The 25,279-nt window shown below is 39.8% G+C and overlaps 1 pseudogene; it reads right to left on the bottom strand.

Annotated features, from left to right (window-relative positions):
• Window positions 1-1,377: 1,377 nt before the first annotated feature.
• Window positions 1,378-25,279, bottom strand: LOC118906293 (annotated as a pseudogene).

Here is a 25,279-nt window from a genome sequence, read left to right as displayed (position 1 = left end):
AAATGGGGACTAATTAAACGTAAAAGCTTTTACACAGCAATGGAAACTGTAAACAAATGAAAAGACAACATACAGAATGGCAGAAAATATTTGCAATTGATGTGACTGACAAGGGATTAATCTCCAAAATATACAAACAGCTCATACAACTCAGTATCAAAAAGCAAACAACCTCATCAAAAATGGGCAAAAGATCTATGAAGATATCTCTTCAAAGAAAACATACAGATTCCAAAAGGCACATGAAAAGATTCTCAGCATGGCTGATTATTAGAGAAATGCAAATCAAAACTACAATGAGGTATCACCTCACACCAGTCAGAATTTCCATTATTAAAATGTCTGCAAATAACAAATGCTGGAGAGGGTGTGGAGAGAAAGGAACCCTCTTACACTGTTGGTGGGTGTGTAAATTGGTGCAGCCACTATGGAGAACAATATGGAGAATCTTTAAAACTATAAATAAAACTACCATGTGATCCTGCAGTCCTGGTCATCTATTTGGAGAAAACCATAATTGAAAAAGATACATGCACCCCAATGTTCATAGCAGCACTATTTACAATAGCCAAGACATGGAATCAACCTAAATGTACATCAATAGATGAATGAACAAAGAAGATGTGGTGTATATACATACAATGAAATATTACTTGGCCATAAAAAAGAATGAAATAATGCCATTTTCAGCAACATGAATGGATCTAGAGCTTATCATACTAAGTGAAGTAAGCCAGACAAAGACAAATATCATATAATATCACTTATATTTTAAAACTCTTAAAAAAAGATACAAATTATATACAAAACAAAAATAGACCCACAGACACAGAAAAACTTATGGTTACTAAAGGGGATGGGGGGACAGGTATAAATTACGAGTGGGGGATTAAGATATACACACTATTATATATAAAGTAGATAACCAACAAGGACTACTGTATGGCATATATATTTATCTGAATCAATTGACTGTATGCCTGAAACTAATGCAAAATTGTAATTCAACTATATATATATATATTTTTTTTTTTAAAGAAATTCACGTTCTTTATTTATTTATTTATGACTGTGTTGAGTCTTCGTTTGTGTGCGAGGGCTTTCTCTAGTTGCGGCAAGTGGGGACCACTCTTCATCGCGGTGCACGGGCCTCTCACCATCGCGGCCTCTCTTGTTGCGGAGCACAGGCTCCAGACGCGCAGGCTCAGTAATTGTGGCTCACGGACCCAGTTGCTCCGTGGCATGTGGGATCTTCCCAGACCAGGGCTTGAACCCGTGTCCCCTGCATTGGCAGGCAGATTCTCAACCACTGCGCCACCAGGGAAGCCCCTCAACTATATTTTAATTAAAAAAAAAAGCGGGTATTGGGGATAATACTCATTTAGCTTTCTGAATTTTCTGGGCAGACCTGGTGCCTTGTCAACTCCAGCTGCCTTCTTGTCTGCCTCTTTGATGACATCCACAGTTACTGTCTATCTCATGTCATGAACAGCAAAACGACCAAGAAGGATAGTCATAGAGGTTCACAACACACATGGGCTTGCCAACAAGCATATCAACAATGGCAACATCACCAGATTTCAAGAATTTGGGGACATCTTCCAGCTTTTTTTTCCAGAATGATGATCAATCTTCTCTTTCAGCTCAGCAAACTTGTAAGCAATGTGAGTTGTGTGACAGTCCAGCACAGGTGAATATCCAATGCTGATTTGGCCTGGATGGTTCAAGATAATCACTTAAGCTGTGAAGCCAGATGTTTCCACTGGTGGGTCATTTTTGCTGTCACAAGCCACATTGCCATGACAAACATATTTGACAGACATGCTCTTGACATTGAAGCCCACATTGTCCCCAGGAAGGGCTTTACTCAAAACTTAATGGTGCATTTCAACAGACTTTACTTCAGTTGTAACAATGACTGGAGCAAAGGTGACCACCATGCCACGTTTGAGAACACAAGTCTCCACTCGACCCAAAGGGACAGTACCAATAACACCAATTTTGTAGACATCCTGGAGGGGCAGATGCAAGGACTTGTCAGTTGGACAAGTTGGTGGCAAAATGCAATCCAGAGCTTCAAGCAGTGTGGTTGGTTCCACTGGCATTGCCATCTTTACGGGTGACTTTCCATCCCTTGAACCAAGGCATGCTAGCACTTGGCCCCAGCATATTCTCATCATTCCAGCCAGAAATTGGCACAAATTCTACTGTGTCACAGTTGTAGCCAATTTTCTTAATGTAGGTGTTAAATTCCTTAATAATTTTCTTGTATCTCTTCTGGCTATAAGGTGACCAGTGGAATCCATTTTGTTAACTCCAACAATTAGTTCTTTCACACCCAGAGTGTTAGCCAGAAGGGCATATTCTTGGAGATACCTGCTTCAAATTCACAACACCAGCAGCAACAATCAGGACAGCACAGTCAGCCTGGGATGTGCCTGTAATCATGTTTTTGACAAAGTCTCTGTGTCCTGGGGCATCAATGATGGTCACATAGTACTGCTGTTCTCGCATTCCCACAGGGAGATGTCAATGGTGATAACATGCTCATGTTCAGCTTTCAGTTTGTCCAAGACCCAGGCATACCGTAAGCAGCTTTTGGCAGGAAAGAGCTCTCTGCAGGAGACACCTCTTGTCCTGTCACTAACCTTAAACAAAGCACCTCCATATTCTACGCATCTCCAGCCCTAGCACACCTTTCAAATCTTTTGATCACATAATACCTTGCCTAATCTGTTGGCTCTTTTCATAGATCAAAGAAGTAGAAATGAAGAATAAGTAATTAACAGATGACCAAATCTCTTCCCTGGCTTTCCCTTCAGTAATCTTGTGAAAAAGCTGTGTGAACAAGATAGCATCTAAAGAAAAACCACAAGAAGTCTATAAGCCTGCAGACAAGCCTGTGTACAGTGGGGGATGGTGACCATTCTGACCCCCTATCTCAGTGATTAACTGAGATTACACCCTTTTTCCCTTTAAAAACTTTCATGGTCAAGCACAATCTTTGGAGGTGGGTTTTGGGGGACACTGAGTCCACCATCTAACCAGATTGCTGGCATTCTGATGAAAAGCAGCTTTCCTTTCTACCAACATCTCTCTCTTGTGTATTGATTTGAGTGGCGAGCAGGTGGATTGGATTTGGTAACAGATTTTTTGGCATCCAATGTGGAGCTGAACTCTCATGATATTTTGGTCCTCTGGGCTTCCTGGAGTAAGGCCACCAGCCACAGCAATGCACCAGGACAGTAGTGATGAGTCAGCTGCTCGTGGCTAGCTGGGCTTCGTGGGGAAATTTCTGGGGAGGTCTCAGAAGCTGACTAAGCCAATTTTTTAGAGGACTCTCCTGGTCTCTTTCCTGCCTGACACCAGCTGCCTTTTTACTTCAGGTTGATAGACATGAAACTTGCAACTTTAAGAGCTGATGGGCTCTAGGTCTGGGCAAATCTGCTGGAGCTAGCACCAGCCAATCTCTCTTTCCTGTTCTGTGGCAGCTCGCTGCCCTTTGACCTTGATGAGCGTCAGTCCTCCCTGCCATAGAGTGTCAATTCTTTAAGGGAGCAGAAAAAGTGAGATTCCAAACTGGTCTCTTCACAGGCTTGAGGAGAATTTGGGTTTGTGACCAGTCTGGTTTGTGAATTTGTGTTTTGTGTCTATCTTTTGTTTTTTGAAATGGGAAAGATTTTTGTTATGAGACTAAGAGACTAAGAGAAAGATGGTATTTTATTATAACATTGTGTGGCCACAATACTCTTTAGACTTTAGAGAAAAACTGGTTAAGATGAAACTCTTTTGAAACTCCAAAACAGATTCCTTTTCTTGTATATGCAATTAGAAAAATCTAGCTTGGAAAAATAACTCTTTAAATTCTGATCCTTAGAGAAGGGCCTTTCTGGGAGAAGTTGTTTTTACCCTTCCTGTGCCTTTGAGATGTAGATGATCTGCCTGGGCTCTTAGGAACTTATATAATCAATGTGTGATCCTTGGGACTGAAGGCTCCATCAGCCAAAGTTTAGTTCATAAGCCTTCTAAGGGTTTGTCAAGGACAAATAGTAAAGCCTTTGTCATCTGAGTGAGCAACGTTTATTCCTTTGTAAACTAGTAAGTGTATATTGTAATACCTGATTCATAACTGAGTTTTTTTAATTTATTTTTTAATTTTTATTTTTAAATGTATTTATTTTTGGCTGTGTTGGGTCTTCGTTGCTGCACGCTGGCTTTCTCTAGTTGCAGCAAGTGTGGACTACTCTTCATTGCGGTGCGTGGCCTTCTCATTGTGGTGGCTTCTCTTGTTGCAGAGCACGGGCTCTAGGTGTGCAGGCTTCAGTAGTTGTGGCTCGCGGGCTCTAGAGCGCAGGCTCAGTAGTTGTGGTGCATGGATTTAGTTGCCCTGCAGCATGTGGGATATTCCTGGACCAGGGCTCGAACCCATGTCCCCTGAATGGGCAGGTGGATTCTTAACCACTGCACCACCAGGGAAGTACCATAACTGAGTTTTTTTCAAGTGAACCTATGAGAGCTCTAGTTTTGTCTGTTTATATGTCTGTGAACACATTATACATATGAAATATCTCTACCTCTGGAAAATATTATCAAAATTGAATCTATAAAGAGCTCTACTTAACTGACTTAAAAGTAAGCAAGCACTTACAAATTAAATGTAAAAGTAGCTAGGCAAAATGGCTTTCAGGTTCATGTGCACTGGGAATTATTCAATATTAAGTTGATATCTGGTATTAAGCTTAGTTTAAGTTTGCTGATCTAATTAATGTAAACATGTCTTTAGAGTCATGAACATTAAGTATACTACTTTTATTATACTTGGTTTTAATAGAAATAACAAACAAGATCTTGTTATATCTGTTGCAAATTTGTCAGCAAGAAAATTAAACTATTGTGATAAAATTCTTATAAGTAAATTGAATGCAAATGAGGCAAGAGCTTTTGGGTGAATTGTTTAGAAATAATCATGTTTTAGACATGTGTCCTTGAACATAATCACTCCAGATATTTGGTAAATTGAAATCTTAGAGTTATGCCAAATTGAGTTAAATGATGGAAGTTTAATAACTAGGTCATTCCCTACCAAAAAAGAAATATTGAAATATTAATTACCTGACATTGGCTTCTTTATATGGAAAAACTAAAAGTATTCAGAACTATAGATGAATATATTTGGTGCCACCCTTAGATATTCTCTATAAGAAAGCACATATTTTTAGAAATTATTATTGGTATTTATGTTTGCCAATCTATTGAATGCTAATGTAGAAGACAGTTCATAAGTGCCTATTTCTTAGTTTTCACTGGAAACTAAGATTTTAAGAGTTGAGGATTCTATCCTAAACATGTAGCTAAGGCTACTGGAAATAATAAAGAAATACATTTCCGTATACAGTAGGAAAGTAAGATGTGTGTTGTAAAAAAGGAGGTATAAAGGATGGAATTACATTTCATTAAGGGAAAAGTAATTTTGTCTTAGAGCCTGTTGTCTCTAGATGGGAAAAATAAGGGACAAACTATTTAGATACAGAAAGTGATGGAAGTTTTGTGGAAAAGGAATCCTAAGAAAAAAGTTTTGTGCATGGATAGAATTGACCAAATTTAGATTTAATTCAATTTAGTAAGCAGATTTTCTTGTTAAAAGTAAGCTGGGACAAGACTGGAGTTTAATTTTCTCTCTGTTAAGAGAAGAAAGTTTTCTTGGAGTGTTGCTTTTGATAAGAGATTGTGTGAGTTTCTGTGCCTTTAAGTAATTTTTTTGGAAAACTTTCTTAAAGCCTTTAGTTAAGTGAATAAGTAATATTTCACAGTGACCTCACGTGTTTTAAAACCTTTCTGATATATTTAACAAACTTTCCAAATATCAAATTCTAACTAAATTTCTTTTAACCTCCAGGTAACTCTGAGATGTGCTTGCTTCAAAGGAAGCCTGAGACATATCAGAGAGGAATGTTAAACTAATTAGGCTTATTTGGTATGTTAAAATTACTTGGGAAACATTGTCAACTGATTGGACATGAACTTTAAGTTATATAAGTAAACGTCATTAATATAGATATTCCAAAATTTATATGAAATTCTTAAAATCTGATATGCCCTGATATGTTGTCATAATTCTAGGTGTTATCTTAACCAAGATGTTGTGAAAGACAATATTTTAAGCTCCTTTGTAAAAAACATTGTAATTATATCTCTAACCTTGCGTTTTTAAGCCGGTTGCCATTCATAGACAGTTATGTTTTGCAAGGCATCAGCTTCTTCATCTTCAGGAAGATTCATGGAAAATGACTTTGAGAAGTACAGGTTTCTGATAACTTTAAAGCATACAGCAAAAAATGGGTAAGAAATTTTAAAAAGTCTAAGAGAAACAGATTTCACAAAACTAAGCAAAAAAGATTACATAAAGAGGAACCAAGATGGCAGAGTAGAAGGATTTGCTCTCACTCCCTCTTGTGAGAACACCAGAATCACAACTAGCTGCTGGACAATCATCGACAGGAAGACACTGGAACTCACCAAAAAAGATACCCCACATCCAAATACAAAGGAGAAGCCACAATGAGACGGTAGGAGGGGCGCAATCACAGTAAAATCAAATCCCATAACTGGTGGGTGGGTGACTCACAGACTGGAGAACACTTATACCACAGAAGTCCACCCACTGGAGTGAAGGTTCTGAGCCCCACGTCAGGCTTCCCAACCTGGGGGTCCGGCAACGGGAAGAGGAATTCCTAGAGACTCAGACTTTGAAGCCTAGTGGGAATTGATTGCAGGACTTTGACAGGATTGGGGGAAACAGAGACTCCAATCTTGGAGGGCACACACACAGTAATGTGTGCATCGGGACGCAGGGGAAGGATCAGTGACCTCAGGGGAGACTGAACCAGACCGACCTGCTAGTGTTGGAGGGTCTCCTGCAGAGGTGGGGGGGGTGGCTCTGTTTCACTGTGGGGACAAGGACACTGGCAGCAGAAGTTCTGGGAAGTACTCCTTGGCGTGAGCCCTCCCAGAGTTTGTCATTAGCCGCACCAAAGAGCCCAGGTAAGCTCCAGTGTTGGGTTGCCTCAGGCCAAACAACCAACAGGGAGGGAACCCTGCCCCACCCATCAACTGTCAAGTGGATTAAAGTTTTACTGAGCTCTGACCACCACAGCAACAGTCAGCTCTACCCACCACCAGTCCCTCCCATCAGGAAACTTACACAAGCCTCTTAGATAGCCTCAACCACCAGAGGGCAGACAGCAAAAGCAAGAAAAACTACAATCCTGCAGCCTGTGGAACAAAAACCACATTCACAGAAAGACAGAAAAGATGAAAAGGCAGAGGACTATATACCAGATGAAGGAACAAGATAAAACCCCAGAGAAACAACTAAATGAAGTGGAGATAGGCAACCTTCCAGAAAAAGAATTCAGAATAATGATATTGAAGATGATCCAGGACCTCGGAAAAAGAATGGAGGAAAAGATCGACAAGTAGCAAAAAAAGTTTAACAAAGACCTAGAAGAATTAAAGAACAAACAGAGATGAACAATACAGTAACTGAAGTGAAAACTACACTAGAAGGAATCAACAGCAGAATAACTGAGGCAGAAGAACGGATAAGTGACCTGGAAGATAGAATGGTGGAATTCACTGCAGCGGAACAGTCTAAAGAAAAAAGAATGAAAAGAAATGAAGACAGCTTAAGAGACCTCTGGGACAACATTAAATGCAACAACATTCGCATTATAGGGGTCCCAGAAGGAGAAGAGAGAGAGAAAGGACCAGAGAAAATATTTGAAGAGATTATACTCAAAAACTCCCCTAACATGGGAAAGGAAATAGCCACCCAAGTCCAGGAAGCACAGCGAGTCCCATACAGGATAAACCCAAGGAGAAACACGCCGAGACACATAGTAATCAAATTGGCAAAAATTAAAGACAAAGAAAAATTATTGAAAGCAGCAAGGGAAAAACGACAAATAACATACAAGGGAACTCCCATAAGGTTAACAGCTGATTTCGCAGCAGAAACTCTAAAAGCCAGAAAGGAGTGGCATGCTATACTTAAAGTGATGAAAGGGAAGAACCTACAACCAAGATTACTCTACCCGGCAAGGATCTCATTCAGATTCGATGGAGAAATTAAAAGCCTTACAGACAAGCAAAAGGTAAGAGAATTCAGCACCACCAAACCAGCTCTACAACAAATGCTAAAGGAACTTCTCTAAATGAGAAACACAAGAGAAGAAAAGGACCTACAAAAACAAACCCAAAACAATTAAGAAAATGGTCATAGGAACATACATATCGATAATTACCTTAAACGTGAATGGATTAAATGCTCCAACCAAAAGACACAGGCTTGCTGAATGGATACAAAAACAAGACCCATATATATGCGGTCTACAAGAGACCCACTTCAGACCTAGGGACACATACAGACTGAAAGTGAAGGGATGGAAAAAGATATTCCATGCAAATGGAAATCAAAAATAAGCTGAAGTAGCTATACTCATATCAGATAAAGTAGACTTTAAAATCAAGAATGTTACAAGAGACAAGGAGGGACACTACATAATGATCAAGGGATCAATCCAAGAAGAAGATATAATTATATATATATATGCACCCAACATAGGAGCACCTCAATACATAAGGCAACTGCTAACAGCTATAAAACAGGAAATGGACAGTAACACAATAATAGTGGGGGACTTTAACACCTCACTTACACCAATGGACAGATCATCCAAAACGAAAATAAATAAGGAAACAGAAGCTTTAAACGACACAATAGACCAGATAGATTTAATTGATATTTATAGGACATTCCATCCAAAAACAGCAGATTACACTTTCTTCTCTAGTGCGCACGGAACATTCTCCAGGATAGATCACATCTTGGGTCACAAATCAAGCCTCAGTAGATTTAAGAAAACTGAAATCATATCACGCATCTTTTCTGACCACAATGCTATGAGATTAGAAATGAATTACAGGGCAAAAAAAAAGTAAAAAACACAAACACATGGAGGCTAAACAATACGTTACTAAATAACCAAGAGATCACTGAAAAAATCAAAGAGGAAATCAAAAAATACCTAGAGACACATGATGATGAAAACACGATGATCCAAAACCTATGGGATGCAGCAAAAGCAGTTCTAAGAGGGAAGTTTATAGCTATACAAAATCTACCTCAAGAAACTAGAAAAATGTCAAGTAAACAATCTAACCTTACACCTAAATGAACTAGAGAAAGAAGAACAAACAAAACCCAAAGTTAGCAGAAGGAAAGAAATCATAAAGATCAGAGCAGAAACAAATGAAATAGAAACAAAGAAAACAATAGCAAAGATCAATAAAACTAAAAGCTGGTTCTTTGAGAGAATAAACAAAATTGATAAACCATTAGCCAGACTCATCAAGAAAAATAGGGAGAGGACTCAAATCAATAAAATTAGAAATGAAAAAGGAGAAGTTACAACAGACACCACAGAAATACAAAGCATCCTAAGAAACTACCACAAGAAACTCTACGCCAATAAAATGGACAAAGTGGAAGAAATGGACAAATTCTTAGAAAGGTATAAGCTTCCAAGACTGAACCAGGAAGAAACAGAAACTATGAACAGACCAATCACAAGTAATGAAATTGAAACTGTGATTAAAAATCTTCCAACAACCAAAAGTCAAGGACCAGATGGCTTCACAGGTGAATTCTACCAAATATTTAGAGAAAAGGTTATGCCTATCCTTCTGAAACTATTCCAAAGAATTGCAGAGGAAAGAACACTTCCAAGCTCATTCTATGAGGCCACCATCACCCTGATCCCAAAACCAGACAAAGATACTACAAAAAAAGAAAATTACAGACTAATATCACTGATGAATATAGATGCAGAAATCCTCAACAAAATACTAGCAAACAGAATCCAACAACACATTAAAAGGGTCATGCAGCACGAACAAGTGGGATTTATCCCAGGGATGCAAGGATTCTTCAATATTTATGCAAATCAATCAATGTGATACACCATATTAACAAATTGAAGAAGAAAAACCATATGATCATCTCAAAAGATGCAGAAAAAGCTTTTGACAAAATTCAACACCCATTTATGATAAAAAAAACTCTCCAGAAAGTGGGCATAGAGGGAACCTACCTCAACATAATAAAGGCCATATATGACAAACCCACAGCAAACATCATTCTCAGTGGTGAAAAACTGAAAGCATTTCCTCTAAGATCAGGAACGAGACAAGGATGTCCACTCTCACCACTATTATTCAACATAGTTTTGGAAGTCCTAGCCACAGCAATCAGAGAAGAAAAACAAATAAAAGGAATACAAATTGGAAAAGAAGAAGTAAAACTGTCACTGTTTGCAGATGACATGATATTATACATAGGGAATCCTAAAGATGCCACCAGAAAACTACTAGAGCTAATCAATGAATTTGGTAAAGTTGCAGGATACAAAATTAATGCACAGAAATCTCTTGCATTCCTATACACTAATGATGAAAAATCTGAAATTGAAATTATGGAACCACTCCCATTTACCACTGCAACAAAAAGAATAAAATACCTAGGAATAAACCTACCTAGGGAGACAAAAGACCTGTATGCAGAAAACTATAAGACACTGATGAAAGAAATTAAAGATGATAGCAACAGATGGAGAGATATACCATGTTCTTTGATTGGAAGAATCAATATTGTGAAAATGAGTATAATATCCAAAGCAATCTACAGATTCAATGCAATCCCTATCAAGTTACCAATGGCTTTTTTTTTTTTTTTTACAGAACTAGAACAAATCATCTTAAAATTTGTATGGAGACATAAAAAACCCCGAATAGCCAAAGCAGTCTTGAGGGAAAAAAACAGAGCTGGAGGAATCAGACTCCCTGACTTCAGGCTATACTACAAAGCTACAGTAATCAAGACAATATGGTACTGGCACAAAAACAGAAACATAGATCAATGGAACAATATACAAAGCCCAGAGATAAACCTACTCACCTATGGTCAACTAATCTATGACAAAGGAGGCAAAGATATACAATGGAGAAAAGACAGTCTCTTCAATAAGTGGTGCTGGGAAAACTGGACAGCTACATGTCAAAGAATGAAATTAGAACACTCCCTAACAGCATACGCAAAAATAAACTCAAAATGGATTCGAGACCTGAATGTAAGACTGGACACTATCAAACTCTTAGAGGAAAACATAGGAAGAACACTCTTTGACATAAATCACAGCAAGATCTTTTTTGATCCACCTCCTAGAGTAATGGAAATAAAAACAGAAATAAACAAATGGGACCTAATGAAACTTCAAAGCTTTTGCACAGCAAAGGAAACCATAAACAAGACGAAAAGACAACCCTCAGAATGGGAGAAAATATTTACAAACGAATCAACGGACAAAGGATTAATCTCCAAAATATATAAACAGCTCATGCAGCTCAATACTGAAGAAACAAACAACCCAGTCCAAAAATGGGCAGAAGACCTAAATAGACATTTCTCCAAAGAAGACATACACATGGCCAAGAAGCACATGAAAAGCTGCTCAACATCACTAATTATTAGAGAAATGCAAATCAAAACTACAATGAGGTATCACCTCACACCAGTTAGAATGGGCATCATCAGATAATCTACAAACAACAAATGCTGGAGAGGGTGTGGAGAAAAGGGAACCCTCTTGCACTGTAGGTGGGAATGTAAATTGATACAGCCACTATGGAGAACAGTATGGAGGTTCCTTAAAAAACTAAAAATGGAATTCCCATATGACCCAGCCATCCCACTACTGGGCATATACCCAGAGAAAACCATAATTCAAAAAGACACATGCACCCCAATGTTCATTGCAGCACTATTTACAATAGCCAGGTCATGGAAGCAACCTAAAGGCCCATCGACAGACAAATGGATAAAGAAGTAGTGGTACATATATACAATGGAATATTACTCAGCCATAAAAAGGAACGAAATTGAGTCATTTGTTGAGACTTGGATGGATCTAGAGACTGTCATACAGAGTGAAGTAAGTCAGAAAGCAAAAAACAAATATCGCATATTAACGCATGTATGTGGAACTTAGAATAATGGTACAGATGAACCAGTTTGCAGGGCAGAAGTTGAGACACAGATGTAGAGAACAAAGGTATGGACACCAAGGGGAGGAATCAGTGGTGGGGTGGGGATGGTGGTGTGCTAAATTGGGCAATTGGGATTGACATGTATACACTGATGTGTATAAAATTGATGACTAATAAGAACCTGCAGTATAAAAAAACAAACAAACAAAAAAACAACTAATACTAAACCTTCTTTGGGTTATTTGTATGGAAACATATTAATATAAATGTTTCAGACATCACATGAAATTTATAAAAATCTTATGTTCTGGTATAATGTTGTATGTAATAATTCTAGTTATTACTTTAAAATGTGTATCTTAGAAATAACTAAATTTCCTTGTCAACTGCATTATTATGAACTTTGATCAAATCTTTAACTGTGGTCATTTTTAAGTCTTTTGTCATTTACAGACAGTTCTGGGTGTACTCTGATGCTTTTGCAAAAATGTTCCTGTAAAAGGGTTTCATCTTCAAGGAATTCATGGAAAAGACTCTGACAAGTACAGATTTCTGGTAACTGACTATACTGCTGAACTGAATGAATAAGCATTTTCAGAACTCTAATGGAAAACTGAAGAATTCATAAAAGTGCTAACAAAAGATCAAGATGAAAAAAATTAATTACATGGGACTGAGTGAACTGATGAGGATGATTATAATTTTTGTGACTTTGTTTGAATAAAAAAAAAATCCCACAAGGACCCAGAGGCAAAAAATATACAAATCAATTTTCACAGCAAAGTAAAGGAGCTGTTACAGTGGAGGATTACTGGACTGAATGTCAATAGTATGACATAGTATGAGTGTGTTTCATGTTTGGTAATTGCAATCATTGTTGCTTTTGTTGTGGTCATCCATTTACAATGCTTGGTGTCAGTTTATCTCTTGTAAAAATAAAATAGAGTATGTGTGTGGAAAAAAAAAAAGAGATAAAACAGTCTGAGGAAAGGGTAATGATTAAAATTTTATTATCAGAAAAAAACAAAAAAAAACCCCAAAAAACAAACAAACCAAAAAAAAAAAAGGATTACATAGGAGTAAAGTGATGAATGTGGTTATATTCTTGGTTTTGTGTAAAATATTAGTGGCTTTTAATCTGTGTTTTTCCAGGTAAAAAGAAAACTTTCCCCTTAAGGTAATTATGACTTATGGGAATTTGGTAAATTATACCTTTGTAAGCAAAACTGAAGCATTTTTCTCTCTACCTGATCCCTCCAGAAATTGGAAATTCTTAGTTCCAGCATCTTTATCATATAAATTAGGAAGGCCACCTCCTAACAGGTTCAGAAATCTCAAGGTATTTGGGGGACCTCAAAAAGGAAGGAATTCACCCAAATTTGTAAGATAAAACCTGTGACTAGCCCTTGGTGTGGTTTTCCTAAAGGCCTTTTCGAAGCTTCAATCTGAAGACTTCTTATGGAAATTTTCAGCACAATCAGTTTAAAAAGAGCCTATATGATCAATTAATCAGACTCATTTTGCAAACAAATATTTTAATTTGGCTATATTTGGTAGAAATGAGGATAATTTTAGAGAGAAGATTATGTTTCAATGGATATTAAAGTCTAGTTTTGTTAATTGCGGTCTGCATTTACTAAGACTCACATCCCAGATAGTTCCTTGCTGTTAGGTTATATTGTTGCAAAGTTTAATGGAATTAGTAAAAGGACACTCTAAGTTTGTTTCTGAAGCTTATCTCAGTAATCTGTCTTTGGATGGAGATCAGATGCCCCATGACCTACAACCAGAAGATTAGGCATCATTTAAAGGCCTATCTCCAACCTAGATGGAAAGACCTTTATCAGATACTCTTAACTAGCTCATGCACAGCAAAACTGAAAGGAATTGAGTCTTCGATTAATATATCCACTTAGAAAGGGCCTCTGCACTGGACTGGCCTATAGAGAGGATTGTTGACCTCAAAATCACCTTAAAACAATGCTCAAACAGAGGAGAAACTATCAGACCAGGATAAGAAGCAGATGACATCTGAAGTGGAGAGCTGACCCAAGGTACTGGACCAGGCCTATGTATCAATTACTTTGATAATTTCTCACACATCTGCTTATGAACCAACTGTATTTCACAATCTTATGCAGAGCTAAATTTGACCCAATTGTTAGGTTTATAGTCAATTAACTATACCCAGTACTTCTTGGTTACCTTGGTGGATTTTTCCACTCCATGGCCCTTATTGGTTGGCCCTTAGGAAATTTATTCTAGGAGAAAGAAATTATAGTTCTGTTCAGGACACTACTGATATTATTGGCCAGGGGAGGTTGGATCCCCTCCCCTGGCCAATAAATAATACCTGCTCTGATCCTGGTCATAAATGTAAATTTTCTTCTAAGGTTACTCAAGCTCAATCATAGCAACAAGTAAAATTTCAGCCAAAGAATATAACCTCCCACATTTATGGGATGGATTTATGTAGTTAACACCAGGCTATGATCATTGAAGTTTAAAGGCTCCCTTATGTTGGGAACAATTAAACCACACTAAGGATAACCAGCTTAGTAACATTAGGAAATTGGGCTGGGTGCCCTATGGACAAGGCCAATATATAATTTCCCTTAAAGATAAGGTTTGGTACAGAATAGACTAAGTCAGATGACCTGGGGATATGTTGGGCTGCACCTAATGGAAGTTCTTAACTTAAATTCTTACTTATGACCTTACTAATACTGCTAGCTATATTGTTTTCTATATTTCCTGTTTTACAAAATTGTTGCTTTTTGTATTACCAAATGTATGACAGACTCTGATAAAAATAATGATGACTATGTGACTTGAAACAGTTGATCAGATATATAGTTCTATGTAAGATCAATGATTGTAATAGTGTAGCTCTAGATATGAGAAGAAGCAACAAGAGGGAATTTCTTCCTGGGCCATAACAGACTAGTAAAACAGGTGGTCCAGAGACTTTTGGCTACTGTTAATAAGGCCTAGTCCAGTAATAGCACATTGAGTGGCCTATTAACAAAATCCTCACCTGACCTAAGAATGAACATTCCTAGCACCATGGGATGAAATGGTCATGAAATGCCTTCCAAACCATGGTCGAATTTATGACCATGAGGGGGCCCTACCAATCTAAACTTGGCACTTGCCATCCGCCTCTGCAAGGATTAAGTCACAAGCCACTGCAGTTGCTGACCTTCAACACACACTGAAAGGAGCTCAGGGTGGAGATCAGCAATGAGGCACTCTGTGTTCTGAGAAAAACTGGCAGAACAGGCCTTCAGATAGTGAGATATTTTCAGGAGAAGCTTTCATGAGCCCAAATTCTTGCATCTCCTCATATCTAGAAAAGCACTAAAATCATTAATGGTGACACCTGCTTTATCCATTAAGGAGAGAAATGTATTTGAAAGTCAAAATGGAGTAGCTGTGGTTCAGACAACCAAGGTAAAACTGGGTGGCCATTGTGGATGTCATTCCATATACAATCGTGTATTGCCAAGAACTTGAATTCCCTGAGTTGTGTCAGACTCAGACACCACCAGCCATTCTGAAAAGAGTGTCTGCTGGTGAAACTGAACAGGACCCTGTGGGTTCCTCGTTCAAGTTTATGATTAACCTCTCTATCCAAAACGTTACTCCTTTTTTTCGGTCTGCACCTGTCCCTCCTCAGCACTGAGGAGTATCAAAGAAAAGGGGGGATTAGAACTGAGCAGAACCCTGTGGGCCCCCCATCCAGTATGGAGATCCCACCTTGTCTCCTGCCTCTTGCTTATAGAAAAGCCGAAGTCTCCCAGGCGTCACTGAGTCACAAAACAGCAGGCTGAAGCAGCTAATGATTAGGAAAATTGAGTCACAGACTCAGTGTCTGATGCACATTCTTGAGTTGTTTTACAGATACTATAACTGCCAACAGAGGGAAAAAGCACGATGACCAGACTGCAGCCATGACATAAACTGCTCTATCTTGAGCAGTACTGAGTCTAGCGCCGGCACAATTCCAGGAATGCCCTTAAGAAAGTGGGATTAACACTATTGCTCATAATAATCTATACCTTTGTGGGCATCAAAATAATCACAGTTTGGGCTTCCCTGGTGGCGCAGTGGTTGAGAATCTGCCTGCCAATGCAGGGGACACGGGTTCGAGTCCTGGTCTGGGAAGATCCCACATGCCGCGGAGCAACTGGGCCCGTGAGCCACAACTACTGAGCCTGCGCGTCTGGAGCCTGTGCTCCTCAACAAGAGAGGCCGCGATAGTGAGAGGCCCGCGCACCGCAATGAAGAGTGGCCCCCACTTGCCGCAACTAGAGAAAGCCCTCGCACAGAAACGAAGACCCAACACAGCCAAAAATTAATTAATTAATTAATTTAAAAAAATAATTGCAGCTTGTTCTTCCAGTATATGTAAATGGGCAACTACAACTGTGAGCAAAGAGATGCTACAGACCCACGTCGACATCTTCCATGCTAAGAACACTGCGCCCTAGGTCGGCAGGAAGAAGTTACAGAAGATGGACTTTCACCCATAATCCCATAGAAATGGAATTATGTTCTGATGAGGGGGATCTGTGAGCAGCTTTTGGCAGGAAAGAGCTCTCTGCAGGAGGCACCCGTTTCCCTTGTCACTATCCTTAAACCAGGCGCCCCCATGCTCTACTCATCTCCAGCCCTAGCACACCTGTCAAATCTTTTGATCACACAATACCTTACCTAATCTGTTGGTTCTTTCTGTAGAGATCAAAGTAGAAATGAAGAATAAGTAATTAACAGATGACCAGATCTCTTCCCTAGCTTCGCTTTTAGTAATCGTGTGAACACACTGTGTGAACAAGATAGTATGTAAGAAAAATCACAAGAAGTCGACAAGCCTGCACACCGTGGGAGGTGGTGACAACTCTGACCCCCTATCTCAATGATTAACTGAGATGACTTCCCTTTTGCCTTTTAAAAACTTTCATGGCTGAGCAGAATTTTCAGAGGTGGTATTTGGGGGACACTGAGTTCACCATCTCCCCAGATTGCTGGCATTCTGATGAAAAGCAACTTTCCTTTCTATCAATCTCTCTCTCTCTCTGTCACGTATTGATTTTCGAATGGCAAGCAGTCAGGTCTGATTCGGTAACAGCACTCTTCAGACTTTTTCTGTCCAGGTGGGACATACTTCCACCTATCCTGAAAAAATGGTCACAAACACTAGCAGCAGGTATCTGAAATTTCCTGCAGCTCAAGGCATTCGAGTCCAGTCCTTGGTGGTGCGGGTTCCTCTGGGGAAGCTTAAGAGCAGTCTTTGGGTTCTTTTTAGCACAAATCATACAATTCTGAGTGACTGGCGGGATGGTCTTTTGTAGGTTAGGCCCCATTATCTATTTTTGAACCCATTAAGGTGGCATCTCTCCCAAAATGGGGACAGCACAGTGTCCAAGAGTACCTCAGGAATCAAAACAATTGTACACTACCTTTTCAGCCAGGTGAGGTGGGATCCAAGGGAAACCCCACACTTTGGCCCTCTCTTTGTCCTCTTCTGACTACACTGGCTGGTATTTCGACAAGTCAATCTGTGGGAGAAGTGATCCCCTTGCCTCAGAGCATATTGTTTTTGATTAGGTGTCCCAGTGTCCCTATTTAATGGGTTTCGTAGTGGCCATGTGTTTTAGGCCTTCCCTTGGGTGTTGTTAGCACACACATCTGTTCTTACCTTTTCACAGACCTCGGAGGAAAGTGTTCTCTCTTTTTTCCTGGGGTTTTCATGAGCACCATCTGTAGGCTTAAAGCGTGTTCGGGTGGGACTTTGATGTCAAGATGCTCTGGTGAAAAACTTCAGGGTGAGGTCTATCAGAAAGTGAATCACCTCATTCCCTACGGTCACTTTTACCCTGGACTCCTATGGGGAATTAGGTGCTTCAAGTCCAAGGGAGTCCCTGGACCTCTGAATTCATCAGAGTGTTCCTCTCTTCCTACCATATGAGAGGCTCTAATCTTTTATTGTTTTTCATCTTATGATTTAGCCTAGGGTAATCTGATTTCCAGCGTTCTTGCAGTAAGGAACAGGAAGAGCATTGTTCCTTCCCCAACAGTGGCTTACCTCTCTTCGGGTTACTCACCCTCTGGGAATCCAGTGCTGCTGCCAAAAAAGTGGCATTTTATTTTGCATCTTCTTTCTCCCGTTGTTATTCCCTATTGAACATTTGAAAAGCAACATCTACCAATTGAGAAGGGTTCACTCCAAATGCACCATCTAATTTTTGCAACTTTTCTCCTGATATCTGAGGTACTTTACCACCCCCCCCCACTCCAAAGGAGGTCAAATTTACCATTCTAATATTTCCAGGGGCTTCGGGATCTGAGTTAGTATAATGTCTGTAGTCTTGATAAAGCTTTTCCAAAAATTCAGAGGGTCTTCTTTTTTTGGCGGAGTTTCTTGAAATTTTTCAACTGCTTTTGCTTTGGTTCCCCTTTTTCAAAGCCCTGCACTAATAAGTAGTACTCCAACAAAGGCATTCTTCCTTCATTGGCGTCTCAATTTGGTTCAGCTGTCAAGTTGGTTTCAGGTGTAGAGGATCCTCCCTATAAGGCGGGTTGCGATCTTTCCAACTAAACGAGTCTGAGAAACCCAGCCAGCTGGTCATTTGCATTTAGGCCCCTATGAGATGATGGCATAAGGGACGTTATTCTGCCCCAGGAGTGTCTCCTGGCCAAAACTGGGTGCCCTGTCGGATCTTAGATGGTAATACCAGACCCAAATCCCTGTGCCCCAGGAACTAACACAGGATTTTCTAACTGATCCCTATAAGGAGGGATAGTCCTGATTGTCGGGGTCAGGAATTGGCGCTGGACAGACATGGAAGGTAGTGGAAGGGGTGGATATATTGGAATAACATCTGGAGTGGCAGGGACAGCTAGCTCATCTGGAGGAATTAAGGTTTGAAGCAATATCTCCTCACCCTCATTACCTTCCCTTTCTTATTTTCCCTGATGTAATATGATAGCAGAAATGCTTGTACATAAGGAATTTCATCATTCTTTCCCACTTCATTACAGAATAGCAACCATAAAACCATAACTAGCAATTGATAATTTCTAACCACTAAAAGGATGCCTTTTTGCCTAGGCATTAACCAACTGGGTTGAATTCTGGGCTGGGGCTTTTGGAGATTTTAGGAACCAAGTGGAACCTTTCTCTTCTCCCTGGGAATGTCCCACAGCCAGGTATTTGTTCCTTTTCTACTCCTTTCCTCCATTTGACATCAGTAAAAGTTTTAAACATCACAAAATTGATTTGGCTGTAAATGGAGAAACAGTACCAAACAAAACGAAATGAAAAACCAAAAAGACAAACAGAAAATACTAAATAAACCCTCAAGTTTGGTCTTGGGGTTTTCCATATACCAATGACACAGGAGACCATAACAATGTAATGAACACAGCAAGGGTAGCAGTAAATGGTGCACAGGGTCCCAAGATAACCTTGCCTAAACCTCTTGTGGAGATCCTAACTGTGGCCACACATTATTACGATAAAATATCATCTTTTCACTCATGGGTTCATGGTTATAGTCAGATCACTTATCCAAAATGCACATCAGAGTACTTCCTTTAGAGATGGGGAATGTTTCACCTATCTTTAAAGACAGAAATTCAAGAGAAACAAAACACAAACAGCACACACAAATGCTAGCATACAAAGAAGCAAACTAGAGGCTCCAATCAAGATGGAGAACAGAAGGACATGGAGCTCACCCCCTCCCACAAATACAGCAAAAATACATCTACATGTGGACACTTCTTACAGAATACCTACTGAACACCGAAAGAAGATCTCAGGCACCCAGAGTGTAGGAAAGATCTCCCCATAACTGGGAAGGATGAAAGAAACAGCAACAACAAAAAAGGAGGAAGTGGGATAGGACCTGAGTCCCTGGGAGGGAGCTGCAAAAGAGGAAAGGTTTCCGTATCTTGGGAAGCCCTTTCACTGGCAAGGAGATCAGACGGGACAGGAATGGAGTTTCAGAACTAGGAAGAGTGCAGCAGTCAGTGTGCGGCAGGCAGAACAGAGACAGACTGGCTCAGAGGACACTTGCTAGCTCACTGCAGTCTCCAGGCCTAGATGCGCACCCTTTGGTATGTGCTAGGGCTAGGTGCTAAATCTGGGTTCAGAGAACAGACGTGGGGAGACGACTAGGGTTGGCTGCTCAGAGATAGCCTGAAGGGGCTGGAGTGAGGTATGTACCCTGATTGGGTGTGTGTGTGGAAGAAGCCTGGGCCTGCCATAGAAGTGAAGCGCCATTGTTAAGGGGAGCATGAAGGGAGCAGTGGGGTTTGCTTTAGCAGCCTGTTTCTTGGTGCCACCTCTATGAGCTCTGGGAGTGCACAAGTGCCAGTGGTTTGCCCAAGCACAGAGGTGGGCTGAAATCAGAGTTGAGCCCCAAGGGCTGCATTGACTTAGGGAGCAGGGCTGAAATATGAGTCCTATTTCTCAGCTGTATGATCTGAGGATTTATGCCACTGCCACAGGCTTTGTAAACTCAGCTCCTGTGGGACATCTGAGTGGACAAAGTGTGCTCCTGGGGCTGGGATGTGTCCAGCCTTAGCATTTGTGGGTTTTTTGGGTGCATGTTCACGGTGGCAAGGCTGTAGTCTGAGCTGCTTCCATAGCTCCCTAGGTGGGTCCAGATGTGCGACTACTACGGTCCTGATACCTGACTTCAGTTGATTGGTGCCTACAGATCTATGCTGGTGGCTTCTGAACACAGCACCTGAGGGACACCAGGGCTGATTTCCTGCATTCCCACAGTGGAGGCAGGGCTGAGGGCAGTGCCAACATCAAGGTACTTTGTGAGCCCACATAACAGGCTACAGGTGAAACCACAGAGCACACTCCCCTGTGGACAGCTCCTGTGGAGGAATATTCAGTGGCTCCTCACCCAGTAGGAGTGCTCCAATCCTGCCTACCTCACACTGCAGCTTAGAAACAGATCTGGGGGCTCCTACTCCAATATCTAGGGAGCACATCCTGAAACTGACAGGGCAGTGATAACTGCAGAGCCAAGAGGAGGTCCCACTCAATATCCAGTGAGAGCTCTGGTCACTACAACACCAGTCACACCACCTGATGTAATGGAGGTAATGGCTAGCACACAGGGAAGACGCAGCAGGTGTCCATACTAAAAACAACCCTTGTGACAAATATTAAACCCACAAAGGCTATAACAGGGATGCTCTCACATAAAAATAGCCCTCCAAGACCAGAGTAGATAATTGTTTGTTCTAAAGTCAGAGTAAGAGAAATAAGTAAAATGAAGCAGAGGAACCACTCCCAATAAAAATATCAGGAGAATTCTCCTGAAATAACAACAAAACAGACCTCTTCAGTATAATAGATATTGAGTTCAAAAAGGAGATAATGAAAATACTGAAGGAATTAGAAGAGCTATTGACAAAAATACAAATTACTGTAAAAAAGGACATAGAAACTATAAAGAGTAACCAAGAGAAATTAGAAAACTCTTTTGCTGAGACAAAGCTGTGCTGCTAAAGGCAATAAATAGCAGATTGAATAATGCAGAAGAACAAATAAGTGATCTAGAAGATAGAATAATGGAAATCACCAAATCAGAACATCAGAGAGAAAGCCAAATGAAAAAAAAAATGAAAGCAATATAAGAGGCTTATGGGATAATATAAACATGCCAATCTATGCATAATAGGGATCCCAGAAGAAGAAGAAAAAAGGGATCAAAATGTATTTGAAGAAATTATGGCTGAAAACTTCCCAAACATAAAGAAGGAAACAGCTATTCAGGTATAGGAAGAACAGATGGACCCAAACAAGATGAACCCAAACAGACCTACACCAAGACATTATAATTAAAATTGCAAAAGTTAAGAATAAAGAGAGGATTCTAAAGGCAGCAAGAGAAAAACAGAGTTCATTACAAGGGAACCCACATAAGGCTATCTGCTGATTTCTCTACAGAAACGTTGTACGACAGGAGCGGCAAGATATATTCAAAGTCCTGAAAGGGAAAATCTGCACCCCTAGGATACTGTACCAGCAAGATCATTTAGAATAGGAGAGAGATAAAGAATTTCTCAGACAAGCACAAACGAAAAGAATACAGCAACACTAAACATACCCTAAGAGAAACATTGAAGGTCTTCTTTAAATAGAAAGACACAAGAATCTATAGGAAAGAGAAAATTCACAATTGGAAAGTAACTCACTTAAATAAGCCAGTAAACAGATTTAAAAAAAATTTTTTTAAGTTCTGTGAAAGTGATGATACTGCAATAACAGGAAAAGGAATAAACGTGAAGATGTAAAAGAGGACATCAAATAAAAACATGTGGGGGAAGAGAGTAAGAAAATGTAGATTATTTTTTTTCCAGAAGTGTTTGAGCCTATATGACTATCAGTCAAAACAAGCAGACATAAGAAGGGGTTAACAAACTTGAAAAACAGGGTAACCACAAATCAAAACCATACACTAGATTTACAAAACCCCAAAAAGAGAACACAAGCATAGTACAAAAGAAAATCATCAAACCACAAAAGGAAAAGCAAAGGAAAAAGCAAGGTAGAAGAAACTCAAAATCAATGGGAAAAACAAGGTTTAAAATGGCAACAAGTACATATCTATCAATAATTACCTTAAATGTAATGGACTAAATTCTCCAATCAAAAGACAGAGTGGCAGATGGATTAAAAAAAAACAAGAACCTAACATATGCTGCAGGAGACCCATTTTACGGCAAAGGACACAACATAGATGGAAACTGAAGGGATGGAAAAAGATATTTTCATGCAACGGAAATGACAAGAAAGCAGGGGTCACAATACTCATATCAGAAAACAGACTTCATACAAAGGCTATAAAGAAAGACAAGAAGGACACGGTATAATGATAAAAGGATCAATACAAGAAGAGGATATTATACCCATCAACATATATGCACCCAATATAAGAGCACCTAAATACATATAAAACAAATACTAACAGAAATAAAGGAGAAATGACAGGAATACAAAAAGTGTAGGAGATATTAACACCCCACTCACATCAATGGACAGATCTTCTAGACAGAAAATAAATAAGGCAACAGAGAGCCTAAATGATACAACAATAAGACTTAATTGATATTTTTAGGACATTATATTAAAAAAACCCAGAATACATATTCTTTTCAAGTGCACATGGAAAATTCTCTAGGACTGACCACATATTGAGTGCACAAAAAGCCTCAACAAATTTAAGAGAATGGAAATTATTTCAAGCATCTTTTCTGACCACAACAGCATGAAACTAGAATCAACCACAGAAAAAGAATAAAGAAAAATAAATGATTACATAGAGACTAAACAACATGTTACTAAAAAACCAGTGGGGGCTTCCCTGGTGGTGCAGTGGTTAGGAATCCGCCTGCCAATGCAGGGGACACGGGTTCGTGCCCCAGTCCGGGAAGATCCCACATGCCGCGGAGCGGCTAGGCCTGTGAGCCACAACTACTGAGCCTGCGCGTCTGGAGCCTGTGCTCCACAACGGGAGATGCTGCAACAGTGAGAGGCCTGCGCACCGCGATGAAGAGTGGCCCCCGCTCGCCGCAACTGGAGAAAGCCCTTGCACAGAAACGAAGACCCAACACAGCCAAAAATAAATAAATTTATTAAAAAAAAAAAAAAACAATGGGTCAATGATGAAATCAAAGAGGAAATTTAAAAATATCTTGAGACAAACGACAATGAAACACAACCATATAAAATCAATGGGATGCAACAGTTCTTAGCGAGAAGTTCATCTTGATACAGGCCTTCTTCAGGAAACAAGAGAAATCTCAAATAAGACAACCTAACCTACCACCTAAAAGAATTAGAAAAAGAACAAACAAAACCTAAAGTCAGCAGAAGAAAGGCAATAATAAAATCAGAGAGGAAATAAAATAGAGATTAAAAGAACAATAGAAAAAAAATCAATAAAACCAAGAGCTGGTCCTTTGAAAGGATAAACAAAATGGAAAAATCTCTGGCCAGGCTCACCAAGAAGAGAGAGGACCCAAATAAGCAAAATAAGGAATGAAAGAGGCAAAATTACAAATGATACCACAGAAAATTTTTAAAAAATAAGAATACTATGATCAATTATATGCCAACAAACTGGACAGTCTAGAAGAAGTGTATGGACAAGTTTTTAGAAACACACAACCCACCAAAACTGAATCAAGAAGAAATAGACAATTTGAACATACTGATCACTAGAGGTGAAACAGAATCTGTAATAAAAAAAACTCCCTGCAATCAAAAGTCCATGACCAGATGGCTTCACTGGGCAATTCTACCAAACATACAAAGAACTTTTACCAATCCTTCTTAAACTCTTCCTAAAGTTTCAAGAAGAGGGAATGCTGTCAAAGATATTCTATGAAGCCACTATCACCCTGATACCAAAACCAGACAAAGACCATAAAAGAAAAATACAGGCCACTATCTTTGATGAATACAGATGCAAAAATTTTCAGCAAAATATTAGCAAATCAAATCCAACAACATGTATAAAAGATCATACACCATGACGAAATTGGATCCCTTTTAAAATCACATTAAGAAGGATGTCCAAGGACAAATTGGCAGAGTAGAAGGACCTGAGTTCACCTTCTCTCTTGAAAACACCAAAATCACAACTAACTGCTGAACAACCATCAACAAAAAGACTGGAACCTACCAAAAAATTATTCTACTTCCAAAGAAAAGGAAGCCAGAATGAGACAGCTGGAGGACCGAATCTGTAATACAATCAAATCCCATACCTTCCAGGTTGGTGACCCACAAACTGGAAAATAATTATACCACAGAGGTTCTCCCACAGGAGTGAGAATTCTGAGCCCCACATCAAGCTCCCCATTCTAAGGGTCTGGCATTGAGAGGAGACACAGAGCATCTGTCTTTGAAGGCCAGCAGGGCTTGATCACAGGAGCTCCACAGGACTGGGGGAAACAGGGACTCCACTTCAGGCAGGGCACACTCAAGGTACAGTGCACACCAGAACCCAGAGGAAAAAGTAGTGACTTCATAGAAGACTGGACCAGACCTACCTTCTGGACTTGGAGGGTCTCCTGGGGAGGCACGGGGCTCACTGTGGGCACAAAGACAGTGGCGGCAGAGGTACAGGGGAGTACTCAT

This window comes from Balaenoptera musculus, chromosome 13 (genome assembly GCF_009873245.2).
Source record: "Balaenoptera musculus isolate JJ_BM4_2016_0621 chromosome 13, mBalMus1.pri.v3, whole genome shotgun sequence".
Classification (NCBI taxonomy): Eukaryota; Metazoa; Chordata; class Mammalia; order Artiodactyla; family Balaenopteridae; genus Balaenoptera; species Balaenoptera musculus.
This window is presented reverse-complemented; position numbering and strand designations above follow the sequence as displayed.